The sequence below is a fragment of the Octopus sinensis genome, linkage group LG14 (assembly GCF_006345805.1).
Source record: "Octopus sinensis linkage group LG14, ASM634580v1, whole genome shotgun sequence".
Lineage (NCBI taxonomy): Eukaryota > Metazoa > Mollusca > Cephalopoda > Octopoda > Octopodidae > Octopus > Octopus sinensis.
Genome location: NC_043010.1, coordinates 14,123,514 through 14,149,020, shown reverse-complemented (window position 1 = coordinate 14,149,020; position 25,507 = coordinate 14,123,514). Strand labels below are relative to the sequence as shown.

At 39.7% G+C, this 25,507-nt stretch overlaps 1 long non-coding RNA gene across 1 annotated transcript; it reads right to left on the bottom strand.

Annotated features, from left to right (window-relative positions):
- Positions 1–6,842: 6,842 nt before the first annotated feature.
- LOC118765893 lies at positions 6,843–23,089 on the bottom strand. Its single transcript, XR_005001806.1, has 3 exons — positions 22,832–23,089; positions 15,015–15,020; positions 6,843–6,859 (listed from the first exon to the last, which is right to left on the bottom strand). It is a non-coding gene; the product is annotated as an uncharacterized LOC118765893 (long non-coding RNA).
- Between the last annotated feature and the right edge of the window lie 2,418 nt (positions 23,090–25,507).

Sequence of the window (25,507 nt, the reverse complement as noted above, 5' to 3'; positions counted from 1 at the left end):
AAACAGGATCTTTCCGGTTTGAACGGCAGTTTTTAACATAATTTCTAGGTAACTAAAAAATTTTTAAACTTCGTATACTGGTAGAATGTGTTTATAAAACATCCTTTTCTCTTGGCTTTATTGAGAAAATTCTATAGTTTGTAAGATATTTGTTGTTTTTTTTTTCCTTCAATTTCTGCAATTTCAACCAATCAATTATGTCTATTGAGGTAAAAAACATTCTGTGCCGTATGAATATGTCCCTCGTTTAAGAAACAGATTGGGTTTATTTACATTGGTGAAGAAAAAAAGATACCCTTCCCACCACCCCTAACCCTAAAACAGATACAAATGCAATAGATTGATACTAGGGTCATAATTATGGGTGACAATTTCATATGACACCGCTAGAAAAAACTGCCGTTCAAACCGAAAAGATCCCAAAAACATTATGAGGAGGCATTTATTTATTTTTGATTCTGGGGAAAGAAAATTGTGCCTGTTGCTTTTTTAAGGGTTTCCTCTCTTCTTAAATGACACTTGTTTAATATTAAGAAAGTAGGATCTGGAGAATATGGCAAGGAGAATTTCAATGAAAGTAAGTAGCAAATGCTGAGGATCAGAATCTACTGAGATGAATAAAAAGAATCCTTTCGGTTTGAACGGCAGTTTTTTCTAGCGGTGTCATATGAAATTGTCACCCATAATTATGACCCTAATATCGATCTATTGCATTTCAATCTATTTTAGGTTGGGGGAAGGGTATCTTTTTTCCTCACAAATGTAAATGAACCCAATCTGTTTCTTAAACGAGGGTCACATTAATACAGCACAGAATGTTGTTTACCTCAATAGACGTCAGTGATTGGTTGAAATTGTATAAATTGAAGAAAAAAACAACAAATATCTTACAAACTATAAAATTTTCTCAATAAAGCCAAGAGAAAAGGATGTTTTATAAACACATTCTACTAGTGTATGAAGTTTAAAATTTTTTAGTTACCTAGAAATTATGTTAAAAACTGCCATTCAAACCGAAAAGATCCGTGAAAAGCTATCTCTGTTTATATGGCAACTGTTCTAGATTTTAGGTGATTAACTAGCAGTCAATTGAGTGATGGGTAGAATACATTATAATAATAATAATGAAATTATTGTATACAGTGCTCAGGTGCACCACAACTTGTCAGAAAGTGCGTATAAAGTATATGCAGTAATGTACAAATGTCTGGAAAGCGAACAATGTATGAGTCAGATACATGCTTGTGTGTGTATGAAGGGGAGGAAATCAGGTGTAGTGTTGGCGAATCTCAGAAAGCATGGAAGTTTTGAAGGATGCAGTGCTCTGACAACTAACAACTGATGCCGGCAGTTTGTTCTATGCTTCAGCAACTCTCAGCGTGAAAAAATGTTTCCTAAAGTCATGGGAGCTGTGCTGTTTTCTGACTTTGTAAACATGTCCACGGGTGTTAAACAGGTGGAGTTTGAAAAGGTGCTCAGAATTATTGTTTGTAAGATGGTTAATAATTTTATGGGTGTCTGCCAGACGTCGAAGTTTCAATGTGTCCATGCCCAGGGAAGTAAAGCGTTCAGAATATGGCAAATGCCTAATGGAGGGTATTCTTTTGGTTACAATATTTATTCTGGCTTTCAGTTCTGAGTTTAATCTTGTTGAGGTCAACCCTGTCTTTTATTGTTTTAGGGTTGATGAAAAAGAAATAGTACCTGTCTCTCTCCCTCTAGATCAAGAGTGGAAGGCTTGAGATGTCTGTACTTAGTTGTGGCTGCATGAGCACCTAAAACCATTTTTCTTTTTTTTCTCCAGTCCTAGATATAAGAGTAGTACTCTAATATAGTGGAGCACATTGTTTAGTAAGCTATTTACAGTTAAAGTACTTTGCTTCATTAAATGGGAAATTCATCCTTTCTTGCCATTGGTTGTCATCATCATCATTTAATGTCCGTTTTCCATGCTAGCATGGGTTGGACGGTTCGACCGGGGTCTGGGAAGCCAGGAGGCTGCACCAGGCTCCAGTCTGATCTGGCAGTGTTTCTACAGCTGGATGCTCTTCCTAACGCCAAGCACTCCGTGAGTGTAGTGGGTGCTTTTTACATACCACCGGCATAGGTGCCAGACGAGGCTGGCAACGGCCATGATCAGTTGGTGCTTTTTATGTGCCACTGGCACAGGTGCCAGACGAGGCTGGCAACGGCCATGATCAGTTGGTGCTTTTTATGTGCCACCGGCACAGGTGCCAGACGAGGCTGGCAATGGCCATGATCAGTTGGTGCTTTTTATGTGCCACCGGCATAGGTGCCAGACGAGGCTGGCAACGGCCACGATCAGTTGGTGCTTTTTATGTGCTACCGGCACGGAGGCCAGTCAAGGTTGAATTATTTTTAATTAACATTACTTCATCACATCTAACTCTGTTTACCTGTTGCACAACAATGACAAGACAAATATTTGGTTAGATAAACCTTAGTTTTATTGTATCAGCTTCAGAGGGGAATTTTGTGAGGTAATAATTCTTGTGATGGTTTCTTTTCTCTGTTGATTTGATGTCTTACAGCAATAATTCTCAGATTTTGGGGGACCTTTTTATGTGTCTGTATGTATGGGGTACCTTAATCCATTTTTAAAGTTATGGTAAGTGCTGAAGTTCACTGGATTTTAAAGCAATGTTTTATATATCTAATGAATGTTTGTGTTATCCACAAACCATTTCTTCGGGTGTGCCACTCAGAGCTAGGCCAGAATATTTTTGTAGTTCCAATTGTCATTTTATGATTTTAGGTCAGAATTTTATTACACAACATTTGGGAATCAAGGATTTTTCTTGATAAGGTTTCGAAGTAAAATTGTTTCAAGTGTCTCTAAAATGTCATTCACAAAGTGTACTTCTTTTAATACATTTAAGAAAGCTTTTTTATTATTTGTGTGGTAAGTAGCTTGCTAACCAACCACATGGTTCCGGGTTCAGTCCCACTGCGTGGCATCTTGGGCAAGTGTCTTCTACTATAGCCCCGGGCCGACCAATGCCTTGTGAGTGGATTTGGTAGACGGAAACTGAAAGAAGCCTGTCGTATATATATGTGTGTTTGTCCCCCTAGCATTGCTTGACAACTGATGCTGGTGTGTTTACGTCCCCGTCACTTAGCGGTTCGGCAAAAGAGACCGATAGAATAAGTACTGGGCTTACAAAGAATAAGTCCCGGGGTCGAATTGCTCGACTAAAGGCGGTGCTCCGGTATAGCCGCAGTCAAATGACTGAAACAAGTAAAAGAGTAAGGCAGCAAGCTGGTGGAATCATTAGCACATCGAGTGAAATGCTTAGCGGCAGAAACGTTAGCACACCGGGCGAGATGCGTAGCTGTATTTCTTCTGCAGTTATGTTCTGAGTTCAAATTCCGCCATGGTCGACTTTTCCTTTCATCCTTTCAGGGTCGATAAATTAAGTACCAGTTACGCACTGGGGTCGATATCATCGACTTAATCCATCTGTCTGTCCTTGTTTGTCTCCTCTGTGTTTAGCCCCTTGTGGGTAGTAAAGAAATAGGCATTTTGTCCGTCTTTGCATTCTGAGTTCAAATTCCGCCAAGGTCAACTGCCTTTCATCCTTTTGGGGTTGATGCAATCAACTTATCCCCTCCCTCAGAATGGCTGCTCTTGTGGAAAATATATGGGTACAGGACGTCACCAACAGTGCAAACAACATGAAATATGTAAACAACGAGGAAAAAATGGAAAACAGGACAAGTAAACAGAGAAAGGATCCTTCATCAGTTGTTGGCTGTCTATCTACTCCTCATTTCAAGCATTCAATGACAACATGAGTCTTTTAAAGTTTTATACTTCATTCCGATGTAAAATCGTCTTTGCTGTCACCATCGCCGCTTTGTTTCTTCGGAAGGTGCTGCTTTCATTTTCGGATAAAAAAAATATCCTATTCATTATTTTGTACACCACGTGCTTTTGTACCTATTTCATTCTTTTTCTCGATATCTCCCTATTTTCCTTTGAAAAAGCTTTAAATTCGGAATCAATGCTTGATAACATGAAACTCCTATCCATTTTCAAAGTTGAAGAAAAATCGATGCCGAAAAAATGTGGAAAAAAATCTCTCAAAATTCACTGAATTCAGTTATCAGGTCAAGCAATGTCGGATACTATAGCCCAACTATTTACAAAGTGAAATCACGTGTTTTAACGAATGTACCAACGAGATTTGGGTTCAAATTTACATTTAAATAACAATAGGTTCTCTCGGCTGGGTTGGTACTATGAACCAAAAAATTTTTGGGCCGGGTTAGTAACGAAAGGGTTAAAGACAGTTGCTCCCATCATAAATTCTAAAATTATGTTTAGGATTTATGGAGGGTCCAAGTTGGGAACAAAAACATGAGAGTGGAGACATACAAGGAAACCGGAACAAAACAACCATGGGGGATTGTTTGACCAGAACGAGAGGAAAATAGGGAATGCGTGTTATGATGATGGGCTTCTTTCAGTTTTCATCTCCCATATATACATGCAAGGTTTCAGGTAGCCTGGCACTACTGTAGGAGACATTTGCCCAAGATGCCATGTTGTGGCACTGAAGTTGAAATCTTGTAGTTGGGAAGCAAGCTTAAGCCCACAGCAACAACTATGTCTAATTTATTATATTCTAGCTTCCCCTCTAAATGTGACTTTTTTATTTAATTTTGAAACAGTTATTGCTTCTAGAAAGGATGGTAAATGAAAAAAAGGAAAAATTGCTGCTTGATTAAAATGCCTTGTACTATACAGTACCTTGCCTTTAACTTCATCATCATCATCAGCGTTTAGCGTCCGCTTTCCATGCTGGCATGGGTTGGACGGTGCAACTGGGGTCTGGGAAGTCAGAAGGCTGCACCAGGCCCAGTCTGATCTGGCAGTGTTTCTATGGCTGGATGCCCTTCCTAACGCCAACCACTCCGTGAGTGTAGTGGGTGCTTTTTACGTGTCACCCGCACAGGTGCCAGACAGAGCTGGCAAACGGCCACGAACGGATGGTGCTTTTTATGTGCCACCGGCACGGGGGCCAGGCGAGGCTGGCAACGGACACGAACGGATGGTGCTTTTACGTGCCACCGACACGGAAGCTAGTCGGGGTGGCGCTGGCAATGGCCATATTCGGATGGTTCTCTTATGTGCCACCGGCACTGGTATCACAGCTACAATTTCTATTGATGTTGATCGATTTTGATTTTCACATTAATCTAAATTCATGACATTGTTCCATTTGGATTGTTTCCCTTTTCTTGTTTTAATGTTTTGTTAATTGTAGCATTCAGATAAGTTACTATATATATTTCAAGTCTTATCACAACCGATTCCATCCCTCCACCTATGCTATTTCTTTCTCCAGGAATTCTATATCAATACAATATACCAATTCTATCTTCTCTCTGAACATATACCAATGTAAGAAATCCTCAATGTGACAAGACCTTTAGCTTAAGAATTAATGTCTGAAAATAGAAATACCACAAAAAGGTGGCGAGTTGGTAGAAACGTTAGTGCGCCGGGCGAAATGCTTAGCGGTATTTCGTCTGCCGCTACGTTCTGAGTTCAAATTCCGCCGAGATCAACTTTGCCTTTCATCCTTTCGGAGTCAATTAAATAAGTACCAGTTACGCACTGGGGTCAGTGTAATTGATTTAATCCATTTGTCCCCTCTGTGTTTAGCCCCTTGTGGGTAGTAAAGAAATAGGTATTTCATTCTGAGTTCAAATTCCGCCGAGGTCAACTTTGCCTTTCATCCTTTCGGGGTTGATTAAATAAGTACCAGTTACTCTCTGGGGTTGATATAATCGACTTAATCCGTTTGTCTGTCCTTGTTTGTCCCCTCTGTATTTAGCCCCTTGTGGGTAGTAAAGAAATAGGTATTTCGTTCTGAGTTCAAATTCCGCCGAGGTCAACTTTGCCTTTCATCCTTTCGGGGTCGATTAAATAAGTACCAGTTACTCTCTGGAGTTGATATAATCGACTTAATCCGTTTGTCTCCTCTGTGTAGTCCCTTGTGGGCAGTAAAGAAATAAGAAACATCACAAATACATAGGAACCATCCAGGGAGCTTCTACATGGTTGCTCAACCTGACGGAAAGAGCAGCAAAATCTTCTTCAAATTACACTGTTTTAAGATAAAAGAAGGTAACTGGGTTGCGTAGTCCACGGAATACTACCAAGAACATAAGATCTTCATAGCTAGAATGTCTTTGATCATGTATGCTCAGTCAAGGTTAAACAACAGCTGTAACATGTTTTTATAGAAAAGTGCAGACTATAGGGTTGAGAAGTTTGCTTTGTTACTATGGGTTCAGTTCCATTGTACAACACTCCGATCAAGTGGCTTCTACTTTAGCCCCAGGCTGACCAGTGCATTGTGAATGAATTTAGAAAACAGAAACTGTACAGAAGCCCATCATTGTGTTTGTCACTCCCCTCCATTGCTTGATAACCAGTGTTGGTTTGTTTACTTCCCTGTAACTGAGCAGCTAGGTAAAAGAGCCTGTGGACTAAAAAGAAAAGAAAAACAAAAAAAGGTGCTAGAGTTGATTTGTTCAACTAAAACACTTCAAGATGGTGCTCCAGTATGGCTGCAGTCCAATGACTGAAACAAGGTCAAGTATAATCATTCTTTTATTCTTTTACTTGTTTCAGTCATTTGACTGCGGCCATGCTGGAGCACCGCCTTTAATCGAGCAACTTGACCCCGGGACTTATTCTTTGTAAGCCCCGTACTTATTCTATCGGTCACTTTTGCCGAACCGCTAAGTGACGGAGACACAAACACACCAGCATCGGTTGTCAAACGATGTTGGGGGAAGAAACACAGACACACAAACACACACACTTATATATACATATATACGACGGGCTTCGTTCAGTTTCCATCTACCAAATCCACTCACAAGGCTTTGGTCGGCCCGAGGCTATAGCGGAAGACACTTGCCCAAGGTGCCACGCAGTGGGACTGAACCCGGAACCATGTGGTTGGTAAACAAGCTACTTACCACACAGCCACTCCTGCGCCTATTGTCAGACAATCAACTGAATTATTTGGATTTTCATGATCAGAGCCACCCATTTATAGGTAATCAGCCATGACGATTACTTGAGACCAATTACCCCCATCTTTTGCTTGTCATGTCCTCAGCAGACATTGAACTCAGCACTGAAATGGTATCAAAAGGTTCCTGGGCTAGTTATGCTTAATAAGAAAATTATTTATTTACCTAAGTTTTAACATAGTCTCCTTTAGGATTTATGGAGGGTCCAAGCTGGGAACAAAAATATAACAGTGGAGACATATAGGGAAACCGGAACAAAACAACATACAGAGAAAGGATCCTTCATCAGTTGTTGGCTATCTATCTACTCCTCATTTCAAGCATTCAATGACAATATGAGTCTTTAAAGACAGTTGCTCCCATCATAAATTCTAAAATAAAATTTAGGATTTATGGAGGGTCTAAGTTGGGAACAAAAACATGACAGTGGAGACATACAGGGAAACGGGAACAAAACAACCAGAATGAGAGGAAAATAGTGAATGCGTGTTATGATGATGGGCTTCTTTCAGTTTTCAGTTACCATATATACATGCGAGGTTTCAGCAATACACCAGCCCCAACATTCCTGCCTCTTTTGAAATCTGGTCTGGAAGTAATTTTCCGTAAGCTAGTCGAGGACCTTCTGTGATTAACTCTGGATCTCGAAAACAGAGTTAAAATGGGTGACCTTTGAGCTGCATTTTCATCTTGGGGGGCAGAATTGGAGGTCTGCACCTGCCCTATCTGGAGAATAGCACTCCGTAAGTTAGTTGAGGACCTTCTGTGCTTAACTCTGGATCTCGAAAACAGAGTTAAAATGGGTGACCTTTGAGTTGCATTTTCATCTTGGGGGCAGAATTGGAGGTCTGCACCTGCCCTATCTGGAGAATAGCACTCCGTAAGCTAGTCGAGGACCTTCTGTGATTAACTCTAGATCTTGAAAACAGAGTTAAAATGGGTGACCTTTGAGCTGCATTTTCATCTTGGGGGGCAGAGATGGAGGTCTGCACCTGCCCTATCTGGAGAATAGCGCTCCGTAAGCTAGTCGAGGACCTTCTGTGCTTAACTCTGGATCTCGAAAACAGAGTTAAAATGGGTGACCTTTGAGTTGCATTTTCATCTTGGGGGCAGAGATGGAGGTCTGCGCCTGCCCTATCTGGAGAATAGGGCTCCGTAAACTAGTCAAGGACCTTCTGTAATTAACTCTGGATCTCGAAAACAGAGTTAAAATGGGTGACCTTTGAGCTGCATTTTCATCTTGGGGGGCAGAGATGGAGGTCTGTGCCTGCCCTATCTGGAAAGTAGGGCAGGTGCAGAAGTGATTCCATATTGTTTTTGGTGAAAAAACTCACAAGTGAGGAATCCAATTCTTCAAGCTCCACAGATCTGGTTGCTTCCGCCAAATGTCCTCCCTCAAATGCGTCAAAATGTTGCAGTAGAACTCTGAATTGACAGTTTCACCCTGGGAGATGAATTCTCTATGCACAAAACCCCATCTCTTGAGGTGGTACTCGTGCCAGTCTTCCTCCTACTTTTGAAGGGCCCATGCCACTCAAAACATTGCATATGCCCCATTGCCTCATCACTGTAATCCTATTTCTTTACTACCCACAAGGTGCTAAACACAGAGAGGACAAAGAAGGACAGACAAACGGATTAAGTCGATTGTATCGACCCCAGTGCGTAACTGGTACTTAATTTATTGACCCCGAAAGGATGAAAGGCAAAGTCAACCTTGGCGGAATTTGAACCCAGAATGTAGTGGCAGGCGAAATACCTATTTCTTTACTACCCACAGAGGGGACAAACAAGGACAGACAAATGGATTAAGTCGATTGTATCGACCCCAGTGCATAACTGGTACTTAATTTATCGACCCCGAAAGGATGAAAGGCAAAGTCGACCTCGGCGGAATTTGAACCCAGAACGTAGCGGCAGGCGAAATACCTATTTCTTTACTACCCACAAGGGGCTAAACACAGAGAGGTCAAACGGATTAAGTCAATTGTATCGATCCCAGTGCGTAACTGGTACTTAATTTATCGACCCTGAAAGGATGAATGGCAAAGTCGACCACGGCGGAATTTGAACCCAGAACGTAACAGCAGACGAAATACGGCTACGCATTTTGCTTGGCGTGCTAACGATTCTGCCAGCTCACCACCTTAATCATCACTAATCCTGCCAAAGCATACTCAATGTCTCTGTATTAGACTTCCCAAGTTCAACACAAAGTTTCACATTGGCTCTTTGTTCCTGTGCATGATAAAATCACAGACTACAACATACACGCGATCACAAAAGCACAAATTTTACAACTTGCAAAGTAAACACAATGATGTTACTCAACACACTAACTCCTCCTGAAGGTCACTGCTAGCTCCCACTGTGCATGCAACCATGTGCTGCCATCTGTTGGTGCACCACAGAACCAGTCCAGGAACTTTTTGATACCACCTCATACAGTGTGTCACATCCTCAAGAAGGCAGCCTTTCTGACCCAGTCAAATATCACCTTATTGCAATCATAATCTATCTAAGGTAATAGGCTAATCTGGAACCCAACCTACAAAGCAATTGCCCCAGCTCCCCTTCAGGGTTGGCGAAAGCGATGTGGTGGACAATGAAAAACCTGGCTGATGACAGTCAAGGCTGATCTGGAACCCAACCTAGGCCCCCATATCTACGGCGTTCGCCGCTGGAATAAAGAATGGTTGGAGATCACGCGGTCGTTAGCCTCAAATCGCCAGGCCTGGTCGGCGTTTGTGAGAGATGCAGCATTGAGGGTGAATGAAGCCAGCTCAACCCACCCCAGGTGAATGCTGTCAAGTCAAGTAAGGTAATAGAGACATCCAGAAACAACATTCTCAGCACCTCTCACTCTTTCTCTTTAATGAGAACCAGTATGATTTCCATAAAACTAAATCTATTGGTAACCTACTCTTCTCAGTCACCCAGCAGTGTACTCTTACCGCAAAAGAATTTGGTGAAAACAATGTTGTTGCCTTTGGCATCAGTAAAACTTGCAGCCATGCAGCCATAGCTACAACTATACACTATCTGAATAAACTACAGGATGGTCACAATTGGAATACGGTTCATCTTATGTCTGCTGAATCAAAGCTTATATTGGTTAAGCAACAATTAACATATTAAATACATGAGCCATTGATAAAAATAAGGGATCTTTTCGGTTTGAGCGGCAGTTTTTTCTAGCGGTGTCATATGAAATTGTCACCCATAATTATGACCCTAGTATCGATCTATTGTATTTCAATCTGTTTTAGGGTTAGGGGTGGGGGGAAGGGTATCTTTTTTTCTTCACAAATGTAAATAAACCCAATCTGTTTCTTAAACGAGGGACATATTCATACGGCACAGAATGATTTTTTTACCTCAATAGATGTCAGTGATCGGTTGAAATTGCAGAAATTGAAAAAAAAAACCAACAAATATCTTACAAACAATAGAATTTTCTCAATAAAGCCAAGAGAAAAAGATGTTTTATAAACACATTCTACCAGTATACGAAGTTTAAAATTTTTTAGAAATTATGTTAAAAAACTGCCGTTCAAACCGAAAAGATCCAAATAAGTATTCGTGTGTGTCGTTGTAACCTGAGATCTGTGATTTTTCTGCATATGTTAGAAATCAATATAATAAAAAAAAAAAGAAAAACAAAAATAAGACAATTTGTTTAGAAATATTTTATCACCATTGTTATTATTATTATTGTTATTATTACAATATATATCTATTTCTTTGTGTGAAGATGGCATATTTATTGTTTGTTAGAGACAAACAAAGAAACAGCCATCCAATGAACCAACTGATGATCTCTATATTAGTTCATTAAATAACAACAAACATGAGAAAAATTCATTATTATTATTGTATTGTATTGGCATCCTTTCTGTCTCGGGAGACAATGGAGTTGCGCATGTGTTTTTTTTTTTTTGTAGTCTAGTCCGGCTTTTATATTTCATGTCCTGATACATTTCCTGCCGTGGCTGTGTAGTCCTATCCTGGACAAACACTCCCTAAAAGTCAAGAAAACACCAGTTCTGCGGTTGGCAAGCTGGAATGTCAGGACCATGTGTCCTGGAATATCTGATGATCTTCTCAGGATTGAAGACACAAGGAAAACGGCCATCATTGACCGTGAACTAAAGAGGCTCGACATAGATATTGCTGGGCTGCAGGAGACAAGACTTCCCTCAAACGGCAAACTCAAAGAGCAGGACTTCACCTTCTTTCGGCAGGGAAGAGATCCAGAAGAACCTCATCAACATGGCGTTGGCTTTGCAGTGAGAAACTCACTACTCTCCTCAATAGAACCATTATTATTATTATTATTACTGTTACAGGGGTGTGCAGTGAGCTTTGCTGTTTCACTACTACACACAAAATATAGTTCATAGTTTAATCCCAATTCGTCCAAATTTAAATCACTCAGTATCTTCTGCAGCAACCCATGTGGTCAAGAGTTTGGCCCTCGTTGATGTGTTGCATTGTACAAAGATCCTCATCTCACTCAAATGAAACACGCAAAACACTCGCATCTCTACAGCCATATCTTGGCATTCATTCCAATGGAAGCTTCAGTCCTCATCACATTGATGCCTTATACAGGGGTTGGACAAAATAATGGAAACACCTAGCATCATAGCATCATAATTTTGAAATATCTATAAAACCGTCAAAAGCTTGTTTATTTTTATGTTTTTTGATTTATTATTATTGTTGCTTAATATGTTTTGCTAAAATTGCTGTTTGTTTTCAGATATCATCAGAAAAAGGTAATTAAAATTCATTAAGATGACAGCTCTATCGGACTTTCAAAGAGGTCAAATTGTTGGTGCTCGTATGGCAGGTGCTAGCGTAATGAAAACAGCCAAAATGTTTGGTGTATCAAGACGTACTGTCTCGAAAGTAATGACAGCCTTTAAGAAAGAGGGAAAAACATTCTTGTTGAAACAAAACTCCAGAAGAAAACCAAAACTTTCAGATAGGGACTGTCAGACTCTTACGCAAATTGTTAGAAAGGATCACAAAAGTACAACTCCCAAAATTATTGCAGACCTTAACGACCACTTCGAGAACCCAGTTTCCACAAAAACTGTTTACCAGGAGCTGCACAAAGCAATCAGAAAACCACTACTTTCAAAAGCAAACGTTGCAAAGCAATTAGAGTGGAGTAAAAACCTTCAGAATTGGTCCCCAGAGCAGTAGAAAAATGTTATTTTCTTGGAGGAGTCTTCCTTTACCTTATTTCTGACCACTGACAGAGTATATGTGTGGAGACAGTCAAAAGAAGCATTTGACCCAGACTGCCTTCTTCCAACTGTTAAACATGGAGAAGGAAATGTGATTCTGGGAGGCTATATCTTGGAAATCCGCTGGCCTAATGGTTTCCCTTCATGGAAGAATTAATAGTCAAGACTATTTAAGCATTTTATCTGATCAAATTCATCCTATGGTTGAGGAACTGTATCCAGAGGGAAATGCAATCTTTCAGGATGATAATGCACCAATTCACACAGCTAAAGTTGTTACTGAATGGCATGAGGAACATTCTAGTGATGTTGAACATCGTATCTGGCCACCACAGTCCCCAGATCTCAATATTATTGAACATTTATGGTGCATTTTAGAAAAACAAGTAAGGAGTTGATATCCTCCACCATCATCACTACAAGAACTGGAGACTGTTTTAGCTGAAGACAAAAATTCCTTTGGAAACAATTCAAACTGTACGAATCTATACCTCATAGAATTCAAGCTGTACTTACTGCGAAAGGTGGTCCTACCCCATCATCATCATCATCATCATTATCATTAAAATAAATTTGTTTGAAATTCTAAGGTGTTTCCATTATTTTGTCCAACCCCTGTACGTATATATATATACAATAAATAGAAATGAAAATTACTGCAATAAGTCTGAATTTTCTCCATTACATACCAACAACTTCAAAATCTTGTTACAGTATCACTTAAAAAAACATTACTATTATCAACATCATCATTATCCAATAATTAATAAGGAGAACCCTTTTTTTTTGGTCTTTAGACCCTGAATTCAAGACCAACTAAGATTGCCGATTGTTTTATTTTCAGGGACTGTTGGGGGAAGGGGTGATAAAATTTACTAGTGAGATAACAAAGAGTTTTTACTCTCTTTTACTTGTTCCATCATTTGACTGCGGCCATGCTGGAGCACCGCCTTTAATTGAACAACTCGACCCCGGGACTTATTCTTTTGTAACCCCAGTACTTATTCTATCGGTCTCTTTTGCTGAACCGCTAAGTAACGGGGACATAAACACACCAGCATCGGTTGTCAAGCAATGCTAGGGGGACAAACACAGACACACAAACATACACACACGCATATATATATATATATACATATATACGACAGGCTTTTTTCAGTTTCCGTCTACCAAATCCACTCACAAGGCTTTGGTCGGCCCGAGGCTATAGTAGAAGACACTTGCCCAAGGTGCCACGCAGTGGGACTGAACCCGGAACCATGTGGTTGGTAAACAAGATACTTACCACACAGCCACCCCTGCGCCTATATTTGAGCAACTAAATTTAATCACTGACTCCAGAATATGTTACTTAGTGTCTATGTAAGAAATCTTCATTATCTAACACCAAGATAAAATATAAATAAGTAAAAATAAAAAAAATAATAAAACTCAGAGTATTTGTAACTTTTAGATTTAAAGTTCAGTTTCTGCTGAAGCCAGCCATGCATTTTAACTTTTGGAGTTATTTGGGGGTTGGATGTCAAATAAATAAATCTAGGGATATGAAACAGCCTTATTCAACTGTGTCTTTCCCTCAAGAATTTGTGATTTTGTGGTAAATTTCTCAATCCTTCTTCATGAAACTCCACCCACCCACACAAATTTCAAACTGCTCGTTAGCCGTGTATTGGAACCAAAAAAGGCTATGGGCATTGATCCATCTTCCTCAAACTAATTAAAAAGTTAAATAAAGTCGATAGATATGTACATAAAGTGAATGGATTTGTTAATTGTGACAATGACTGTTCAGTTGTTTAATTAACCTAAATTTTGACTGTTTAGGTGTTTAATTAACTGAATCACCTGCTCATTGAATTGGCAGCTGATTCAACGAATACTCTACAGACTTAACTTATTTTTGAGGTGGAATTAGAATATCAAGGTGTGACCTTTAATATTTTAGCATTTAAACCAGTTGTATCACACCTGAAGATTCTACCTGTTTTATGTTCAAACTGGCTAGATCCGGCCTCTCACACCTACCCTACAATGTCATTCTAAAAATAAACAAATGTCATCAATATCTCAAAGCTATGAAATAATGCATGATTAATTAAAAAAGGGTTTAATGTTACATTTGATAGTGTAATCTGAATGCCGAATAGTTCAATTATAGGGGATATATATATGTATGTATCCCCAACGATGAATAGCTTAGCGTAAACCATGGTCCGTTTTGTTCCCTTACTTTATTATCATCTTATAATCATCTCATAATAATGACTTTTATGACTTGTATTACTACCTCAGTCAATCTAAATGTATATATTTGTCATTACTTGTCATAAATAGCCTTTTTCTATTTGCAATATGCATTTTCGTTGATTTTTCATATTTTACCCTTACATTTCCACGTGTATTTTATATTTTCTTTTCGTAACATATTTCTACTATATATATATATATATATATATATATATATATATATATATATATTCTTTTTTTGCGCCCTTTTAAAGCCTAGCCAGGCTCATGGGCCCGGTTTCCCGGTTTCAATGGCGTATGTGTACCCCAGCTGGATGGGACGCCAGTCCATCGCAGCGTTACTCATTTTTGCCAGCTGAGTGGACTGGAGCAACGTGAAATGAAGTGTTTTGCTCAAGAACACAACGCGTCGCCCGGTCCAGGAATCGAAACCACAATCTTACGATCATGATGCTGACACTCTAACCATTAAGCCATGTGCCTCCACACACACACACAGAATATAAAATTTAACATATATACATCAGTTACACAGCTTAAATAAATAAAATACAGTCAGATATATTAGATATATATACTTTGTTTTTTTTTTTTATATAGATTAGAGGAGGTAAGATCCTATGACATTTTGGATAAAGGAAAGAATAACCCCTTGACTTCCAGGTTGGTGCAGAAGGAAACAGCAGCTCAGAATATTAAGCTATCCACAGATTGAGAACCTGGTTCAAATAGCATACAACAGATTGAACACAATTAACCCTTTCGTTACTGTATTTATTTTGAGATGCTCTGTGTTTCTTTCAATTAATTTTAAATATGACAAAAAATTTAGTAAAATAACTTAGTTATCGTTAAACTAGTGTTAGGAACATAAATTGCGATTAAGGTTTGGTGGAAGATTTTAATTCAAAACTTATGAAAACAAGACATTTGTACTCAGAGCTAGAGCCGGTTCCAGCCGGGTTGGTAACGAAAGGGTTAAAGGCACTGAAAGGCCAATTGGTAGTGCTAGATGATGAATTAAATCTAGCACCCAAGAACAGGTACAGTCCAGCCAGCAGGCTTCAGCAAAATTTCTGTTTCACTCACAAGGCTCGGATCAGGCTCACACAGTGGTACTGAACTGAAGACTATGTGATTTCAGAACGAACTTCTCGAACATATTGCCATACTTGCCGCTGCACCTACAAGCAGTAGAACTTTGGATTCTCAAACTTCAGCAGTTTGACATACCAGAGGGAACATTCAAAAATTAAATCAGTCTAACAAAAACACAAACAGTAGTACCTAAGTTCTTGGTGGCTGGATATGTCAGATGGTGAGAAATGACAGTTGTAGAGAATGAGAGAGGAGCTGGATATCATCAGGAGGCGCAATGGCCCAGCGGTTAGGGCAGCAGACTCGCAGTCGTAGGATCGCGGTTTCGATTCCCAGACCGGGCGTTGTGAGTGTTTATTGAGCGAAAACACCTAAAGCTCCACGAGGCTCCGGCAGGGGATGGTGGTGATCCCTGCTGTACTCTTTTACCACAACTTTCTCTCACTCTTACTTCCTGTTTCTGTTGTACCTGAATTTCAAAGGGCCAGCCTTGTCACTCTCTGTGTCACGCTGAATATCCCCGAGAACTACGTTAAGGGTGCACGTGTCTGTGGAGTGCTCAGCCACTTACACGTTAATTTCACGAGCAGGCTGTTCCGTTGATTCGGATCAACCGGAACCCTTGTCGTCGTAACCGATGGAGTGCTCCCCCCCCCGGATATCATCAGGAGTTTTTTCTTTAATTCCAGTTTTTCTCGTGTTGTTAAAAGTGTAACAGGGAGTTTGAACTCCAAACAATTCCAGGATTTCCATGCAACATACACTGTATCAAAGACAAGATTTCAGCTTAGGGTTTTGATTATAGTTATTTGTAACTGATGATCAATTTTAATCATCAATATTATTATTCCAAGGCTGACTTTGTCTTTCAAGACAATAAAATAGGTAGTAGTTGAGCACTGGGCTCGACATAATCAACTTACCTTCTTCCCCAAATTGCTGGCCTTGTGCCAAAATCTGAAATAAATATTATTATTCTTGCCTTCTATCATTTTGGTGTCAATAAAATAAGTACCGGTTGAGCACTGGGGTTGATGTAATTGATATACCCTGCCCACTAACTTGCTGGCCTTATGCCACAATTTGAAACCAATATTATTGAGATCACTAAATTAGCAGGGTTAGAAAAAATGATTTGCAGTATTTGCTCAGGCTCTTTAGATTCTGAGATCAAATCCCATCAAAGTCAACCTTACTTTTAATCCTTTCAAGGTTGATAAAATAACTGAATACTGGTGTTGACATATCCTACCCTAAAATTAGAACTATTATGCGCTATCAAAGATTCCTCACATCTCATTCCTTTAACCCCCAGTCTTCCATTGCTCCTTTATCTATGATGTTACCTGGCAGCTGTAACCACTCGAGGGCAGCATCAGCACATATCACTCACCCTGCTTCTATGCCTTCACTTGTCTCTTGCTTCTGTCACATTCCATTAATACCTCACTCATATGCCATTACACACCACTCACTATAACCACCCTTATGTACCCTTACATATCTCCTTCCTCACCACTCCAGCACCTTACTCATCATACGCATCATCTGATGTAGCCTTCCTGAGGTACCTCTATCTCTCACCTTGCCCCCTTTCCATATTGATATTTCCCATCAACTGTATTGTATCTCCTCTACCCGCCATTTCTAATAGTTATTCTCCCTACACACACTTTTGAAAGTACCCAGTCTCCCTTCTCTGGACCCACTGTCTGTATCCTCTACAGTACTCGATTACCTGTACCTTAAGTTTACTCTGTCATTCTATCACTACTATCTTTCTCTCTTTCACAGCTAATCACATCCACGCCTATATGTGTGGTAGCCATGCATTCTCTTTAATAGTGAGACACCTATGCTCCCTATCATACCTATTTCTTTACTACCCACAAGGAGGGGACAAACAAGGACAGACACACAGATCAAGTCAATTACATCGACCCCAGTGCGTAACTGGTACTTATTTAATCGACCCCGAAAGGATTTAAGGCAAAATCGACCTCGGCAGAATTTGAACTCAGACCGTAACGGCAGACGAAATACGGCTACACATTTTGCCCGGCGTGCTAACGTTTCTGCCAGCTTGCCGCCTTAACATACCTTAACTTATGCTCTCTATCATACCTTTGCCGTTCAACCCTAGGCATAAAAAAAGCCCCACCATCACCATCACTTATTAGGGGTGTGCTTTTCCTTTTTCTTTTTTTGTCTTGACGGTTTAGCTGGTGGCACAAATAAAAAAAAAAGTTTCCAATTTAAATGTTGAAGGCACAGGAGTGGCTGTGTGGTAAGTAGCTTGCTAACCAACCACATGGTTCCGGGTTCAGTTCCACTGCGTGGCATCTTGGGCAAGTGTCTTCTGCTATAGCCCCAGGCCGACCAATGCCTTGTAAGTGGATTTGGTAGACGGAAACTGAAAGAAGCCTGTCATATATATGTATATATATATATGTATGTGTGTGTGTGTTTGTCCCCCTAGCATTTCTTGACAACCGATGCTGGTGTGTTTACGTCCTCGTAACTTAGCGGTTCGTCAAAAGAGACCAATAGAATAAGTACTGGGCTTACAAAGAATAAGTCCCGGGGTCGATTTGCTCGACTAAAGGCGGTGCTCCAGCATGGCCGCAGTCAAATGACTGAAACGAGTAAAAGAGTAATACACAATGTAAAGAAGTTGGCATTAGGAAGGGCATCTAGCTGTAGAAACCACATCAGAGCTGAAACTGGAGCTCAGTGCAGCTCTGCAACTTACTGGAACCTGTCAAACTGTCCAACATGGTCAACAGATGTTGAATAATAATGACACTGAAGACGACTGAGAATGCTGGTTCGGTAGACTGGTTATAGAATAAGGAAAAATGCCAAGAGATATTTGTTCTAGCTCTTTATATTCTGAATTCAAACGCTAAGATTATTTTTATGTTTCAAAGTAAGGATCATCATTTAGCGTCCGCTTTCCATGCTAGCATGGGTTGGACGGTTCAACTGGGGTCTGGGAAGCCAGAAGGCTGCACCAGGCCCAGTCTGATCTGGCAGTGTTTCTACAGCTGGATGCCCTTCCTAACGCCAACCACTCCGTGAGTGTAGTGGGTGCTTTTTACGTGCCACCCGCACAGGTGCCAGACGGAGCTGGCAAACGGCCACGGACGGATGGTGCTTTTTGCGTGCCATCGGCACGAGGCCAGGCGAGGCTGGCAAAGGCCACAAACGGATGGTGCTACGTGCCAAAATAAAATTTCAGTCAAGTACTGGGGGCTGATGTAATAGACTAACCCCTCCTAACCAAATTTCTAACCTTATATCAATGTTCCTGGAGTCACTTAATATTTCAGAGTTGCTTTCTTCCCCACAGCCAATTATAAAACATCAATCAACCATAATACTCTCTCTGTTACTTGTTTCAGTCATTTGACTGCGGCCATACTGGAGCACCACCTTTAATCGAGCAACTCGACCCCAGGACTTATTCTATCGGTCTCTTTTGCCAAACCGCTTATTGACAGGGACATAAACACACCAGCATCGGTTGTCAAGCAATGCTAGGGGGACAAACACAGACACACATATATATATATACGATGGGATTCTTTTCAGTTTCTGTCTACCAAATCCACTCACAAGGCTTTGGTCGGCCCGAGGCTATAGTAGAAGACACTTGCCCAAGGTGCCATGCAGTGGGACTGAACCCGGAACCATGTGGTTGGTAAACAAGCTACTTACCACACAGCCACTCTTACATCTCATTTTTTTTACAAATCATTATTATTAAAGGTAGAAATGGTAAAATGTTATATTAAACCAGGGGTGAGCAAACTACGGCCCGCCATAGGTTTTCATGCGGCCCACCGAGAGGAATATTTCACAAAATAGGTCTATAACCACCTTTAAATTCAAACCACCTTTAATGGAATTCAAACCGGCTCAAATAGTCTGTTATATGTTCAAATTAGCCATATGCAGCTTTTCACACATACCCTGCAATGTCAATCTAAAAATAAATGATTGCAACTACAAAATCGTTAAGCTACAAGATTAAGTTTTAAAACTATGAATAAATTAGCATTTCATTTGACAGAATGCCCAAGGGTTAATATTCTGAGAGAAAATCGCAATTTTTAGGAAATAAAATGTCACAGTGTTGTGGATCTGAGATGGATTCAGTGGATGTGAGAATGTGATCCTTATGGAGCTGAATGGTATGATCCAGTGAGTGTATATAAGTGTAAGCCAGTGTGAGACAGTTATGATCTAATAAGTGTAGTGTATATAAGTAAGGGCTGGGATGAATAAGATTTAGATGGTGGTAAAATAACCCCTGAAAGACACATTATTCTAACTATTATTTGCAGTCAGTCAGCTACGATGGCGAGTGTTCCAACCAATGAAATAAGCCTGCTCGTGAAAGTAATGTGCAAGTGGCAGAGCACCCCACAGACATGTGTACCTATTTCTTTACTACCCACACGGGGCTAAACACAGACATAGGTATTAAGTCGATTACGTTGACCCCAGTGTGTAACTGGTACTTAATTTATCGACCCCGAAAGGATGAACGGCAAAGTCGACCTTGGCGGAATTTGAACTCAGAACGTAACGGCAGACGAAATATGGCTGCACATTTCGTCCGGCGTGCTAACGATTCTGCCAGCTCGCCACCTTCATGTGATATGTGTACCCTTAATGTACTTCTCAGGAGATTCAGTGTGACAAGATTGGCCCTTTGAAATACAGGTACAACTCATTTTTTTACAGCTGAGTAGATAGGAGAAACTTGAAATAAAGTGTCTTACTCAAGGACCCAATGCATCATTGGGATTCAAACTCTTGACCATACAATTGTGAGCCAGATACCCTAACCACTAAGCTGCATGCCTTCACTACCCTATTACAGTAGACTGCCACTAATCTGACAAAATCAGTAATCTGGCATTAATTACAGCTGGAACAATTTCAAATTTCCTGGGTTGCTGCTATGATTTGTTGTTGGTCTTTGCTGCATAAACACACTTGCATCATTTGTGAACAAAGGCAGGCCTTTCCAGTTTGGGCTTTTTTTCATTTATAATAATGAAATTATAGTATACAGTGCTCAGGTGCACCACAACTTGTCAGAAAGTGCGTATAGAGTACATGCAGTAATGTACAAATGTCTGGAAAGTGAACAATGTACGAGTCAGATACACGCTTGTGTGTGTATGGAGGGGAGAAAATCAGGTGTAGTGTTGGCGAATCTCAGGAAGCATGGAAGTTTTGAAGGATGCAGAGCTCCGACAACTAACAACCGATGCCGGCAGCTTGTTCCATGCTTCAGCAACTCTCAGCGTGAAAAAATGTTTCCTGAAGTCATGGGAGCTGTGCTGTTTTTTGACTTTGTAAATATGTCCACGGGTGTTAGACGGGTGGATATTATACCTTTTTCATTTTTAGCCCCAGCAATGATTCCAATGCAGAGAGGAAGTGCTTCTTGTGGTGTAAAGTGTAAATACCGTACAATTGTCCATAAAAGATTATGCGAATTATACAACATTGGATCTTTGACAGTTTACGACATAAAAAAGCAGAAAGACGTTACTCTGTTTCTTTGCTGACAGTGAGTCAAAGACACAATCAATAATCAATAATCTGGCAAAATCACTAATCCAGCACTCTCCTGGTCCTACCAATGCTGGATAATTGGCAGTTAAATGTATCAACTGGCATTTGATCCTGAAAAGGATACTTTTCTTATCCTTAAAAAGACACTCCATTCAAAAAGGTGATTCTACAGATGTGTAATGTAATCCAGTGGGTTTGCAGGGAAACATAAATGACTTAATCCTTTTGTTACCAACCCGGCTGAAACCGGGTCTGGCTCTGTGGTACAAATGTCTTGTTTTCATAAGTTTTGAACTAAAATTTTCCACCAAACCTTAGTCACAATTTATGTTCCTAACACTAGCTGAATGATGACTATGTTATTTTACTAAATTCTTTGTTATATTTAAAGTAATTGAAAGAAACACAGAGCATCTCAACAGAAATACAGTAACGAAAGGGTTAAACAAGTTTGTTATTGTGAAACAGGGAATTTGTGAGAGAATTTAATAGATCAGTAAATGTGATGATTTGATTTCTTTATCTCCAGATCAAGCTTGATTGAGGAGCACTATGATTGGAGACATTCCATCCACGACCATCCCATCTTTTTAAGAGTGTCCTTCCTTATTTAATATGGAAGAGTTATTCAAGTGAAATTGGGCAGCTATTTCTAGTTTGATGAATCACCACATGGAGAGTTCCTTGTTGGTTCAAGATGTGTCTCATACATGTGATACACTGATTGTTTAACCCTTTAGTGTTTAAACCGGCCTTTTCTGTGTTATGCTCAAACCAGCCAGCTCTGACCTCTCACACCTACCCTACAAAGTCATTCTAAAAATAAACAGGGTCATCATCGAAATCTCAGAGTTACAAGATGCTGTACAATTAATTTAAAACAATGTGATTAAACAGGGTTTACATTTGACAGAGTAATCTGAATGCTAAAGGGTTAATGTAAACTTTTAGAGAAGAAGAATTCTGATACAATTTTATTGTTTTTTACAGTATTTTTTTTTTACAGTATTTGCTGCTACCACCAAGATCTGCACCCACAGTTGGTTCCACACCTGCAGCTTTTGTACTTGCTGTGGTAGTCTCCTACTTGAACAGACGAAATGGTTTTCTTTGTTGGATGACACCCATCCTGTCAATAGCCCTTCAACAAGGAATTGGCAAGACACAGAGGTGGGGTGGGGGTAGATGTTTGCATCCACTCAACTAAACTATAGGAAACAGGGTTTACATCTCTTACTTTATGTGACAGTACAATAGCTGTACATTAAGATTTGAACTCATACACCTTAACCTAAAAACCATTGTGGCTCATTAAAACAGAATAAGGGTTGAAAAAAAAAAAAAAAAAGCCACATGCGCAAAAAAAATCCTCGTGGTGGTCTGAACCATTAAAAATAATACAACTAAGTTCAGAAGTTTCGGATAAGAAGTACATATGCAGTGAAAAGACAATTTAAACATTTCAAGACTGATTGTTAGTTTGCGCAAAAAACAAGGTTGACTTTGGGGAAATTTGAAATGAAACAGTTAATAAAAAAAAAACAAAAACACACAACAGAATATAACAAAGGATTCAGGCGTTCCCTTGTGTCTATCAACACATTTCTGTCACAAATAAATAATGTTCTTTGAAAACATTTTGCTAATCTCAGTTATTTGTACATTTTCAAGATATAACTAATTCATTAACAGAGAAAAGGCCTGAAATTTTGGGAGGGGGCAATTGGTTTTTAATTTATTGACCCCGAAAGGATTAAAGGCAAAGTCAACCTCAGCAGAATTTGAACTCAGAACGTAAGGACAGATGAAATACCTATTTCTTTACTACCCACGAGGGGCTAAACACAGAGGGGACAAACAAGGACAGACAAACGGATTAAGTCGATTACATTGACCCTAGTGCGCAACTGGTACTTAATTTATCGACCCCGCAAGGAATTTGAACTCAGAACGTAGCGGCAGACGAAATACCGCTAAGCATTTCGCTTGATGTGCTAATGTTTCAGCCAGCTCACCGCCTTAATAATAATAATAATAACAATAATCCTTTCTACTAAAGGCACTAGGCCTGAAACTTGGGGGGAGGGGACTAGTCGAATTACATTGACCCCAGCGTTTTACTGGTACTTAATTTATTGACCCTGAAAGGATGAAAGACAAAGTCGACCATGGCAGCATTTGAACTCAGAATGCAAAGATGGACAAAATGCTTAGCAGCATTTTGTCTGGTGTGCTAATGATTCTGCCAGCTTGCTGCCTAAATAATAATAATAATAATTATAATAATAATAATGATAATTTCTAACACAGGCACAAGGCCAGAAATTTTGGAAGACTGGTATAGCCCAGTACTTAACTGGTTCTTACTTTATTGACCTTAGAAGAATGAAAAATAATGTTGACCACAACAAGATTTGAACTCAGAGTGTAAAGAGCCAGAATAAATTACTCAAGGCATTTTGTTTGACACAGCTGATCCTGTTAACCCACTGCGCTGACAATAGTAGTAGTAGTAATAATAATATCAAATGTTTCTAAATTTTGGTACACAGCCATCAGTTTTTAGGAATATAAGCAACTGAATTGACTTTTGACAAGACTTCTTTTACTGACTTATTCTGTAACAATAAAGACTAAGCAAAGCTGAACTCAAACAACTGTCGCAAAGCAGCTAACCCAGCACTCCAAATGTCTCTACCATTCCATCACCATAAATATTGGTCTCAAATTTTGACACAAAGCCAGCAATGTCAGGGGAGGGAGAGCATTTAATAACTTTAACCCTTTAGTGTTCAGATTATTCTGTCAAATGTGATGTTTGTTTATTTAAAATGGTTTGAATTAATCATGCATTATCTTGTAGTTTAGATATTTCAGTGATGTGATTTTTTAGTTTTAGAATGACATGGTAGGGCTGAGGTGAGAGGCGAGAGCTGGTCAGTTTCAATATAAAACAGGTTAAATATTTTGGCCGGATATGACCGGTTTGAATGCTAAAGGGTTAAATGCTTCAAAGCCACACGACTGTTAAATAAGAATGTAAACACATTTTTCTTATGCTTTTGATGCGTGGTTGATTCTTCGAATAATACCCATCAAATATACAAATATGTATATTACGCTATCCTTTAATGCTATGTATAATACCTGATCTGTGTTATTAAATAAATAATGGAAACAGGTACATCTCTTAAAGTAGTCAACATTGAAACAGTCTATCAAGGGATTCTTTCACTTTTTTCCCCGCATGTTAATATGATACGAATATCTTTACTTTCTTATTTAAACCACATTGAGGTTTTATAGACTTTAATCCTTCTCTACAATATTTAAACAAGGGGGAGGGGGCTTTCAGTGTAAATAATCTTTTAAGATGTATGTGAGACTTGTAGGAGATAGAGAGAGAGCATTTTTATATTCAGTGTGTTCAACTGGTACTTATTTTATCAACCCCAAAAGGGACGACAGGCAAAATTGACCTCAGCGACGTTTGAACTCAGAATGTGAAGACGAACATAATGGGTTTAAAATTTGGCACAAGACCAGCAATTTCAAGGGAGTGGATTAATGTGAACTTAGAATAGGAAGACAGTGAAATGCTACTAAGCATTTTGCCCATTGTGGTAATATTGGCTTCAAATTTAGGGTGGCAATCTGGCAGAATCGTTAGCATGCCAGTCAAAATGCTTAGCAGTATTTCATCTATCTTTACGTTCTGAGTTCAAATTCCACCGAGGTTGACTTTGCCTTTCATCTCTTTGGGGTTGATAGATTAAGTACCTATTTCTTTATTACCCACAAGGGGCTAAACACAGAGGGGACAAACAAGGACAGACATAGGTATTAAGTCGATTACATCGACCCCCAGTGCGTAACTGGTACTTAATTTATCGACCCCGAAAGGATGAAAGGCAAAGTCGACCTTGGCGGAATTTGAACTCACAACATAACGGCAGATGAAATACCACTAAGCATTTCGCCCAGCATGCTAACGTTTCTGCCAGCTCGCCGCCTTAAATAGATTAAGTACCAGTTGCATACAGGGGTCGATCTAATCGACTGCTGCCCCCTCAAAATTCGTGCCTTGTGCCTAAAGTAGAAAAGAATATTCGTTTCAAATTTTAGCGCAAGACCAGTAATTTCAAGGGAGGAGGGTAAGTCAATTACATTGACCCCAGGGTTCAACTGGTACTTATTTTTATCGACCCCAAAAAGGATGACAGGCAAAGTTG